The 12,139-nt window shown below is 42.7% G+C and overlaps 1 long non-coding RNA gene across 1 annotated transcript; it reads right to left on the bottom strand.

Annotated features, from left to right (window-relative positions):
* Positions 1 to 1,106: 1,106 nt before the first annotated feature.
* Positions 1,107 to 9,024, bottom strand: LOC149917491 (uncharacterized). Its single transcript, XR_016467479.1, has 3 exons — positions 8,981 to 9,024; positions 3,379 to 3,939; positions 1,107 to 1,570 (listed from the first exon to the last, which is right to left on the bottom strand). It is a non-coding gene; the product is annotated as an uncharacterized LOC149917491 (long non-coding RNA).
* Between the last annotated feature and the right edge of the window lie 3,115 nt (positions 9,025 to 12,139).

Below are 12,139 nucleotides of genomic sequence, written 5' to 3'. Positions count from 1 at the left end.
CAGGTTTTTTTGTCAATTGTTGTAGGAATGAACTCATTACAAATAAATCTTGTTCCACATTTCTGAGGAAGGTAAGGTAGTACTTAAATGAATTGCACACACTTCTCACCTGCCCTTCCTAAAGGTGTAATTCAGAACACTAATGAGGGAAAGGCTGCTTCCCCTAACAAACACAATCTCCTGCGCTCTGCTTGAAGGCCAGACCTGGGCTCGAGGACACGCTAAGACATTCTAACATCCATCCTTTCCAGAAACTCCAGTTACATATCTGTCACCCACAGTTTGAAAAAAGAAATTGTGTTCCATTCCCAGGAGACGCCATAAGGAATGCAGTAAGAAAAAGGAAGATCTGACAATTCAAGGGAGGTCACAATCTCATTTATGTTTTCAAATCCTAAAGTTTTCCCCATAGGAGCATGGCACAGATGCAGTGCCAGGGAAGCCTTTTCATACCACCAACCTTTTCCCAATATTAACAGTGCTCAGTTGTCCTCAGTGGTCCCTCTCCCATACACATATAGAATACCACACAGATGTTTTTTGAGCAATTTATCAGGCAGCTGGTGCTGGCTAAGCCTAGAGCACAGAGGTGTAGATATGAAAGGGAATGGTTTGAGGGAAACTCAAACACAAGCAAAAACCTGAAGAGAACAGTTATGTATCCTTGTTGTTTGGCTCATGCTTGCCATATGTTGAGTTAGTCAGAGCACTTCTTATGACAGGGACAGCACCTCCTACACATTTAAACAGAGCCTAACAAGATAAGGCTTCAGGGCACTCTGGCAGCACAATAGAAATCCATATATCCAGGTTGATTGACAGAAATTGGTGAGACAGATACTGCTTACACTTCTCTCAGGAAGTTCCCGTTACAGAAGTGGCACATCAGTCACTGAATCCACTGCATCCTTCAGGACAGAAGATGAGCCCCTTACTAACATGCCACAGTGAACAGCAAAAGGTGTCTTTTTTTTTTTTCTCTGTGAGGGAGCCACAGAAAGGATGGTAACGTCTAGCATGGCTGATCTCCAGGACAGGATGTGCACCTACTGTGCTCAAAGAAAGCGAGAACAAACATCTCTGTGGAACCCAGATACTTAGCTGATACCAAATATTTATTCTCAAGCATTACCTCTCTTGTGAGCATGCAGAAACACAAAAGATAGAGTAGTCATATAGAAAAAGCAAGGACAGAGCAGGTCTGCATAAGCACAAGCTCTCTGCCTCACCCTCATGCAGCACTGGTCCAGTTCCAACTTGACTTACCGCCCTGCAGCTGGCAAGGCACTAGCTCTCTCCGTTGGTAGGACATGAAAAAAGCAGGCTGGCCTGGTAGCTGGCTTTTCCTTCTTCCCACTGACCACCTCTCCCTGCAGCAACATATCAGCCCTGCATCCCCTCTGTCCTTCTCCCGTGGGTTCTTGGTAGAAATTGTTTGTTTCATCATTCAGAGGGTAACTGATAGGGCTGGACTGGAGAAGCGGCAGGCCAAGATGAGTTCTCACAATTCAGTGAAGAGGAGGTGGTGATAGCCACAGCAGAAGTAATACATTTCAGAATTGTTTCTCACCTGCAAAATAGTGATTTAAGGAAACTCAAGTTTGTCAAATTAGTCAGAGATGTTGTGCTAGCTCAGAAGAGAACCTGACAGGAAGGAAGATTCCTTCATGATAACCAGTTGATAAGGCAGCATCTCTAGCGCATACATTTTCCCTCTGGTCTTCGCAGTGCTAGGATACAATTTCAGTAAATCTTGTTGAACAGTGAGGGTGCAAGGTGGTCCCCAGTGGCAAATCTATGCCATGTCTGCCTAAGGAGTTCAGCACAGCCCAAAGCAGCATGAGTTCCAGCTCTGCTAGAGCTGAACAGGGTTCTGTGCATGCAACTTGCCTGATGCAGGAAGGCATATCTTTAACAGGATATTATATAGATTAGGGGGTGTTAAGGTTTGTATTTGCTTAAACATAAGAGTGTTACTAAAAGTACAGTTTCATTAGTGTTTTGATAGGGATCTTTCAGGAGGCTGACAATCCATCTGTTAGGTTCACATCTAGCCAGCATCCCCACCTTCTACCTCCCACCTATATCAGGATGGGTTTCACTAGTTTGTCAGTGGGTACCATTTCTTTTCAGTAGGCATCACGTTTTTGTTCTTTTGATAACCCTGAAGAAGAAACAATGCTTTGTGATCTCTACAAGCAGTTGTTACATCTTCCAAGAGATAACAGTTTGTAAGGTGCAGCCCTGGCAAAGAGCTAGGTATGAGAAACACCTTCAAGGCTCTTATCAGTATGCTGTATCTCTAGCATTGTTATCCCAAAAAAAATCTTTTACAATGAAAATAACCAGACCAATCACCCTGATCACCCTGTAGCAGTTCGGTACCCATACTTTGATGTCTGTACTTGGTTACAGAGAAATGAGAGCATAATGAGAGCTTGTTCGGTCTAGCAGGCAACTACCTTGAGCCAAATAAATAAAGCACATTTTTTAAAAAGCCTTTTGCTTCCTGTAGAATGCTGCTTTGTTTGCCATCATTGTTTGGCAAATAGGAAAGGGCTTATCTCTCCTTCACAGAAAGTATTGCAGCTATAGAAGAGCTCCAGAAACTTGTCAGTCTTTACTAAGAAAAAAAATATTGGTTTAAGTGCATTTGCCAGGAAATTATCTGAACCTTCAGAAAGAGAGAAGGTGTAAAAATCAGTTTATTGGACTATGCCATTCTTTTCAGGTTTTTAGCATTTCATTCAAATTCAAGGATCTTATCAGGTGCATTTTCAAAAGGTAACTACAGTAACCTTTATCATTAGACCATTCCCATATTAGATATTTTTTGGTTTGTTGCACAATTAGCATTCCCCTCTCCAATGCAATATGTGCCATATTTATGTTTGATTAATTTGTGATTAAAATTTAAGTGACTATGTCTGGTTTCTAGCAGATGGAGGTAAAGGCATAGCTTTGACCCTAGTTACAGTTTTGTTTAACCCCCTCTAGAGAAACATAGTTACCGTGCATTAATATACAGCCTTTCACCACCAGGCCTGTTAGTGTACATTATGGACTAATAATAATAATTATATTGTCAAAGAATTCAAACTGCATAACAATACAATCTCCTCTGAAATGTGAAGCGCTATAGGTAATGAAACCTACTTTTCTTTATACAGTCAGCTCAAACCTCTTTCTGAACAAACTGACATTAAGTAAATAGTAGACCTGGTTGCCCCCTCCTCCAGGAGAAACCACAGGAGGAAGCAGGGTGGGAGGAAACCTCCAGGGAGTTTGTCCTTGTTGAGACTGTGCTTGAGCTTTTCTCCTCCCTGCATTGCCTTCTCCTCACATGCATGTGAATGGGGCTGAAAAAAGGTGACCTACCTGGAGGAGATGCTGGTGAGGGTCTCAGGCAGGTTGGCAGAGGAAAGGTGTGTTGCTCTTTGCACGCTGCTGTGCTTGCAGTTCTCCGGGGACACAGAAAGGACAGGCTTGAGGGAAATGGTGGAGTCACCATCCCTCATGGTGGTCAAGCACTGAGGAAACGTGGCAATGAGGGACATAGGTTAGCAGACACGATGGGGATGGGCTGATGGCTGGACTGCATGATCTTAGAAGTCTCTTCCAACCTTACAAATTCTCTGACATTGCTGCAGCTGTACTTTACAGGGTAAGGCCCACATTGCTTCCTCTCAGCTCAGTGCTGTGGCCAGGCTGCGTGCAGGGACTTTGTTCTGACTTCTAGCAACCTGTGCGTTTCCAGAGTGCAGTGCCCGGCTCTCCACACCAATCATCAGATCAGTGTACCCAGATGTTCCTATGATCACTTCTTGTTCATTTAGTCCCTTGATAAGAATAAGAGCCATAAGAACAGACGAAGCTCACAGTGTCCTGCCATTGTGGTTCAGCAGAAGCCAAAGCAACCCAGGAGCCGCTTTCCTAATTCTGGACATACATGATTCAATTAATTTTTCCACTAGGATTCCATGAATACTTTTCCTATGAAACTGCCCCCCTACTAACCCTCTCTCTCACGTACACCCAGATAAGACCAGCGCACCGGGTGAATCTTCCGGCCCCCACCCCGCTTCCCCAGGAGCCCACCGCCGTTCCGTGCTGCAATGGCGCCATCTGCTGGAGCGCGACCGCAGTGCTCTCGAGTGTTGGGGCGGATGGACCGTCCCTGACACCTGCTTCGCTGCTGATGCCCAAGCTCTGTGCGCCGAGAGAGAAGGCTCTGCCACAGCCGGCCTCTGGTCCCTGGGCCACTCCTTCCCCCCACTAAGGAGCTGCCTGGCCGCAGTAATGCTGCAGCAGGAAAGGAGCGTAGGCCTCGATGTAACAGTGAAGCTAGGTAAAATGGTCAACTCCTCCACAGGGCATGAAGCGGGTGGAACTACGATCACTGCTGAGGCATGAAAATAACCAAGATCTGAAACATCTCTAAGAAAAAAAAAAAAAAAAACCTTAAAAAAAAACAAAAAACAAAAAAACAAAAAACAAACAAAAAATCACCAAAGAGACTTATTCCGTCCACACCTTGGCAGTCAGAGAAACAGCAAAAAGCAACTTGTCTTACAGCACACTGTACTGTACAGTATGGCTCCAATTTCTCCTCCCACTTCTATTGGTATAAGATCCAGAAGGCAAGGGAATTACACAGGTATAAAACCGGCATTATCAGCGCCTAGGTCTCTTTAAATATTACTGAACCCTACTGCTGATCCTTCTTTGTCTGCCTGTTAGAGAGATTGTTAAAAAGGCCCATGCATTTATCCATAGCACACTGTATCATGTAAAGGGGTTCTTTTATTGGCTTTGATCTTTCTTTTTTCTTTTATTATTTCTTTGAAGAAATGCAGGACTATTACCTCAATCTAGCTAGCTGGCCTGCTGGGACTCCCTTTGCTACATCAGGGGTTTCTCTTCTTTCTAATCCTCTCTTTATGGATAGCCCTTCTATACCTTCTAATGACTCTTGGCTAAAGAGTGTATTTTGTTATTACTACCTGTTGTTTAGAAATTCATTTTATTTGGTGTAGGTGTTGTTAATTGTTTGCTAATGAAAACCTGCACAATCCATGCAGGTCAGGATTATGCTGGTCTTTATAGCAATTAACTCTTTCTTCCTTTCTGTTCTCACTTAGAATCCCTCTAGCACTTCTCAGCTTTTAAATATCAAGCCCATTTCTACTTTTTGGAGGACCCAACTACAGGTAAAGCTTCTCTTTCCATGTGTGATTTTTGAAAGGCAGAGATGGATGGATGTTTTGTAATTTGCAAGATGTTTGTGTGTAAAATACACTAATGTCTGAGCAATCCCGGAGCAAGATGTGTAGGACAAGCCCACAGTATTATAAAAAACTAAAATTATTCTGTTCTGGAAATGGGGATAACCTGAAAGCAAGGAAGACTACATACTCCTAAGGATTCTTGTATTCCTCTACCTTATAAATGCTGTTTGGATGCAATATGTGCCCCCCTTTACACAACTAGAATGAAGAATACCATGCTTTGAAAAGTTTACCACTTAAGAGAACAAAGGCAGATCAACAACATTAGAAAGGCAAAGAACAGCTTTACAATGTAATAGAAATACAAAACTTTTCGGATACCATTCTCTCCTCCTCTGTTTCGTTCCCTTTGCGTGACCTTGTATCTCAGGAGTTTCTTTACATCCATGTCATCAAGAGGATGAATGGATTTAGGCAGGTGAATGCCCTCAGCCCCCATGCTGCCCAGGCTATAGATCTGTGCACACTGAGGAATACATTAAGGTAAAAGTTTTCAGGAGGAAGGTGCAGCACAGGACACATCACCTGAGGCAAACATACCCAAGCAGCAGTTCCCTTCTGTCTTTGCTTAGGAGTAGAATTTTGCCTCCATTTTGCAACTGCTGGAAAACGCATGAGCAGCAAAAAGAGGAAGATGCCTCTGTCTCCCTCACTCTGTCTTTAGAGAAAGGAGAGGAGAGGGACAGGTTCAGGGCTGCCTAGGGAATCAGCAAGCTAAACCCCTGACTCTTCAGCCTGAATGTGCAAGTGACTCATCAATGAAGGAATCGTGTGTCTCACTTCATGTTCTGCAAAGGGCAGTGACAGTTCAGCTATGGCCTCATATCGTTCCCACACCAAGAAGCATCAGAGCATTTGTTTTGTTTTGGTTTTTTTAACCTCAAACTAGATTAGTTTTTTAAAAACAGAGCCAGAATATCTTCATGCTCTTCAGTATCTTGGATTTTAATAACATGGCTCTGAGCAGTCATGCTTTGCATGACATGACAAAAAAGTAAACATAGTGTATATATTGAAGAGTTCACAGGAAATGGCCAAAGTAAAACCAGGAATACTGCATTTTGCTTCAGGAATATTTCTGCAAGCAAGGAAAAAGTTAATATTGAAAAAAGAAAAAGGGAGAAAACAGTCATATATTAAAGGCTATATAGCCTTTACAGTTTGTTTGCTTCAGTGTTGTCCTGGATGCTGAATACTAATGTGCTTTAATTAACTCTCGACCTTCTTGAGTTCCCTTGACAGCTGATTCTGTAAGGCTAAAGCACTATGGTACATCACTAGGATGTTATTCAGCCGATCTCTCCATAATAAAAATATAAATGTCCTAATTATTTTTCCAGCCACCACTGCCAGTTCTGCTAGGTGCCAGGCAACAGTGCTGCTGTGTGTGATTGATGGCACCCTGCCAGTCATGTGTAACTGTATTACTCATTGAGGCTCCAAGCAAAACCAGGTTGGCACTATATAGAATCATAAAATTGCTCAGGTTGGAAAAGACCTTAAAGATCATCAAGTCAAACCACAATGTAATACTACCCTAACTCTAACAACCCTCCAATAAATCATGTCCCTGAGCGCTACATCCAAACTGTTTTAAACATGGGCATAGATGGTCACTCAAAATTTCAAAGCTGCCTTCAGCAAAGGCTTCTTTCTTAGAGCAACAAGTATGCAAAAGGAGAAAAAGGAAGGGCAGGAGGACTGTGGCAAACCAAGACTAAAACTAAGTAACATCTCATCACTATATGTTTGGAATGTAACTTATATTCATGGCTAGTTCTTCCAGTAGTCAGAACATCTTTAAAATCTTTCTTTCACCTTTCTCTACTCATCACTTTTGATATTTCCCTCTCACTCCCTTTTGCCCTTTAGTCTGTAATCGCTAGGGCTCCCTTTTTCTCTCCCCATTCGAGCTCACCTCAGCCTAGTTTCAGAGTAACTGCCTGTGTGCCCTGAGTCTAGACAGACATCCTGTTATGGTCTAACTGCTTCTAAGAGAGCTTCAAAGGGGCTCTGCTTCTTTCATTACACCTGGGGCCTCTTCACCCCGCTCACGTGCAGTCAGCACAACTAGCAGAAACCTACAGCAGAGAGCTCAGGGTAGTGCCAAGCTGTTTTTGCTTGGAGCTCTTCTTGACACAGGCAACAAACCAGAGAAAGGCAACTCAGTTTAATAGCAGGGAGAAAAAACATAGTACAGAGAGCCAAAGGAAAAGCTACATTAAGGCTCAAGTTTTGTTTTTGAGGATCACTGAAGCAGCAGCAAAAAAAAAAAAAAAAAAAAAAAAAAAACACAAAACCAGTAAGTAGGAGGTTAATTCTGGCCTGATTTGCACACTGACTTTTTTGATTTGTATGACTGAAACTTTGGGTGCTAATTTTGGCACTGCACCAGCAAAGCTGCAGATATATTTGGGTATCTCATCTCACCAGCAGCCTAATGCTCTTGCATTAGACATTGGCTGTTTGTTTTTACCAAGGCATGATCATGCTAACAGGATGCTGAAATCTTTATGAGGAGAGCAGTTGTTAGTTCGTTGTTGCTTTAAAGAATTTACCTTAAGGGTATGATATACTCTGCAAGGTATAGCATAAATGCATCAGATCGCATCACCACATACTTCCTTTTGGCTTATGACTGCTCATGGTAGCCATTAACACAGAAGCAGTTGCTGATTTAATAGACTTTGGTTGGACCTTCTTCTAGTTCAGGGAACATGACCAAAATAATTTTATTTCAACACTTTCACATTTCATTTGTCTGGATTTAACTTTATTCTTTCTTTTGTTTGTAGTACATTTTGGGATGGTCCTTAGAAGGCCCTTGATGTGGTCATTACCAAGAAAGATTTGTCCTAGTCTCTCTTCTTTGTAAGAGATGTGTTTTGGAATTCTAGCAGTAATGCCTGCTTGGACATTCATAGACATATGATGTCATTTCTGCAAGATGCAAATTGGTAGTGTTGTAGAGTCAGTGGTAGTAATCTACAAAAGCCTGTATCCTTCAAGCTAGTAAGGAGCTACACAGCTTATCTTTCACCAGCCTGCACACTTGTAGTAACTACTTGTACTGTGGGAACTATAGTTCCACAGTCCCAAAATCAGAAATCCAGCCTAGAAGGTGGAAGACATGAGTTTAAGCTTCAGTTCTGTCTAATGAAAATTAGTCCTGGGGTTGAAACTGAAAGCAGGGATCATATTACTTCTCCCTTGTTTTTTCTATCAAGCTTGAAGATACTCTGGGGCAAATACTGATTTACTGTGCATTGGTGTGCCCCGAACCTAGTCAGAGTAGAAAACATAACTGGGGTAAGAATAGTCAGACTGAACAGCCATTGCAGTCAGTCTTTCTGAAGAATGACACATGCCACGTTAAGAAGTCAATATATAGAATCATAGAAAAGGACCTACAAGATCATCTAGTCCAACTGTCTTCCCATCACCATTACTGCCACAAGCCACTAAACCATATCTCATAGCTCCTCATGCAGATGCCTCTTGAACACTGCCAGGTATGGCGACTCCACCACCTCCCTAGGCAGACCATTCTGGGGCCTGCTATTTATGCACCTGTAACATAATGGAAAGTGGAACAAGAAAACAGAGCAGAAAAATCTCAGGCCATAGTGAGTGATGATCCACTCAAACACAAAAGCAGCAGGCACAGAAATAAGAGAAAGAAGCTACTTAACCTTAGAAAGCCTGTAAGGTTCTCAGGTAGACAGGGATCTCCTCCACCTCCACTGCAAACCCTTAAGTGAGGTCTGGAAAGGGGTAGATCCTGGCTCCAGCCTTTCCAGTCACTCAAGTGCATTGCATGCACCTGAGCTTCCCTGGGTTGGTCCTGCCTTTCCATCAGGTGCTCAATCACTGGTTCAAGCTGTGACTTAACATTTCCACTACAGCACCTAAAGGCGAAATTCAGTATAGATGTCAGAGGGTTTTTTAGATTGCATGCAAAATAAAGCACATATGAGATCACAGAATCACAGAATCACAGAATGACCTGGGTTGGAGGGGACCTCAAGGATCATGTAGTTCCAACCCCCCTGCCTAGCAGGGCCACCAAACATACACCTTTACTAGATCAGGTTGCCCAGAGCCTCGTCCAACCTGGTCTTGAACACCTCCAAGGACGGGGCATCCACAACATCCCTGGGCAGCCTGTTCCAGGACCTAACCACCCTCCTAGTAAAAAACTTCCCCCTAACATCCAACCTAAATCTTCCCTCTTTTAACTTAAAACCATTTCCCCGTGTCCTGCTATTATCAGCCCTTATGAAGAGTTTACTCCCCTCCTGGGAGTAAGTTCCCTTCAGATATTGAAAGGCTGCAATGAGGTCGCCCCGCAACCTTCTCTTCTCCAGGCTGAACAAACCCAACTCCCTCAGCCTGTCCTCATAGGGGAGGTGCTCCAGCCCCCTGATCATCTTCGTGGCCCTCCTCTGGACCCTTTCCAAAATCTCCATGTCTTTTTTGTACTGAGGGCTCCACACCTGAACACAGTACTCCAGATGGGGCCTCACAAGAGCAGAGTAGAGAGGGACAATCACCTCCCTATCCCTGCTGACCACCCCTCTCCTGATGGAGCCCAGGATCCCATTTGCTTTCCGGGCTGCCATGATGAAGCATGAGTAGCACCTGTGAATCCTAATTTCCAGGAACTTTGGATAGACATATGGAGATGAAAATCTAGCCGTAGCAGTGCAGGAAATAAAATGTAGCTAATTTAAAATACCTTTTTAATCACATAGTTGGCTTTCCTATGTGAATACGAAGGCTTCTGAAAGGGGAGACTTTGTTTCCCATAATAGTAATTTTTTTGCTATTAACTGCTCTTTTATCCTTCTCCACTTCTGGACTAAATGAGTGATGTGGAGACACATGACTGGCTTGGTGAAATCAGCCACTTAGCAACACTAAGACCAGATGCCCATGCAATAGAATGCCAAAGGAAAGTGCTGGCATCCTCCATGGCTTGGAAAAATGTCTGAGTCGAATGATTCTGTAGCAACCTCCTCTGCAGAAGTTTCAGGACCATGATCATGGCCCATGGAGAACTGCACCTTGCAGCAAACCCTCATGTTGCAGGTCTGGTGCTCTGCTGGCTTTTATCCAGCTGTTACTTAGTCAAAAGCGTTGGGGTCTTTTTGCACGTGTATCTGCAAAGAAACCAAAACCTTTTTTTCTGTTCACCCCTTTTCACTAATGGGGTGAATTAGACCAAAATAATATAATTTAAAAAAACAACCATATGCCTGTTGTCATACTGGTAACAGCAAAGAAGTTACACAATCTGGTTGGTGCCAGTTTCATAATTTTGTCATTTTGAAAATTTCATTGTTTACTCCATACCATGATTTGCTTCACGTAGTAGTTAACAGCTTAATGTGATTGCTTAATGCAAACCATTTATACAAATAGAAAAAGTAAACTTTCAGCCTTTCCTTCTGAGAAGATTGAAACTGTAACTAAAGTGAATCTACATTTTCAAAGTGGAAAGGAAATACAAAAGCTCAAAGGATATTTTGCTTCTAAAGTCTTAGCTTTTAAGTCAATTTCATGAGCTTTGGTGGTTGAGAAATGGTTTGTGAATGTTGGGTGGCAAAACTCTAGCATTAAAGGAAATTAACATATTGCTAAAAGATCCAGACCCTTCTGCATTCAGGTTTTGGTTATCTCCATAGTGTGAAGCCTCTTGAGGCTCTGGATAACCAACCATTTGATAGTGATCTTTGTCACTGATGCCCTGCCATAGTCCACGTGAAAAGATACAGTTCATGTCTTATCACAGAAATTTTACATCAGTGTGATTTTCCAGCACATCTTGATCAAAAGAGCAAAGGCAACAGTTTGTGACTCCCCCCATCACATTCATGCTAGGGTAGGGGGGGGGGAAATGGGCTGTATGGCTCATGCACTTGGCTGGCACTGAAATCAGGCTGAATTTCTGGAGTATGCTTCAGGTTTCCTGCCTATCGGTAAGCACATAACCCTAGGGAAATCCATATAGGAAAATCTTCCCAATATCACAACAGCCTGGTCAGAATTTGTAGCTCAGAACTTGGTCCCCCAAAGAGGTGTAGCTGGGCCACACAGTCATACTTGGGAGCACCGCAGGGACTTAAGGGCGAAAGGGACAGGGCTGTAGGTGACAGGAATCAGAGCTGGAAAAGAAGTGAAAGCAGCCTACTGAGAGGAGAAGATGCTCAATCTTGAGGGCCAGGGCCACATGCACAGGGAAAGCTGTGGAGAGGCATGTTGCTTGGAGCTCAAACACTCGCATGTCATTAACTAAACTGTGAAGAGAAACCTAAATTGCAGCTGAGCACAGTTACAATGGCTGATTATAATACAGAGCAAAGTATTTCTAGCAACAAAGGACCTAAGCATATTAATTCATTCAGCTAGCTGTATTGTGTGTAATTCTTGCTTACACTTGCTGTCATGCAATAGAGTTAAAATTTACAATCTTATTGATGTGAGAAGATATTTTTATATATACTACTTTGTTAGCCATTTTGCTTCCTAATAATTAATCAAATCCCCAAAGAAGTATCATGTTGGGGAGTGTGGATTTATTTGTGTTATTAAGCTATTCTAGCAGAGCATTTCTGTGTGGTAACAGCTCTGTTACAATATGGCCCACTTGTTTTATGACAAGTTACAATTTTCTTGTAATGTTAGCTGCAATTCATCTCAATAATTATGCTAAATTAAGTACTCATGCACGTATAGAAATAAACATTAAATACATTAAAATAAAGTGAGAAACATAATTTAATCTCTCCCAAACTAAATAGAGCTGGGATTGCTTAGCAGCCCCCAACTCACTCATTTCAGCCTGGCTG

The sequence above is a fragment of the Phasianus colchicus genome, chromosome 6 (genome assembly GCF_987193195.1).
Source record: "Phasianus colchicus chromosome 6, bPhaCol1.hap1.1, whole genome shotgun sequence".
NCBI lineage: Eukaryota > Metazoa > Chordata > Aves > Galliformes > Phasianidae > Phasianus > Phasianus colchicus.
The sequence above is the reverse complement of the archived record's forward strand: the minus strand, read 5'-3'. Positions and strand labels throughout refer to the sequence as shown.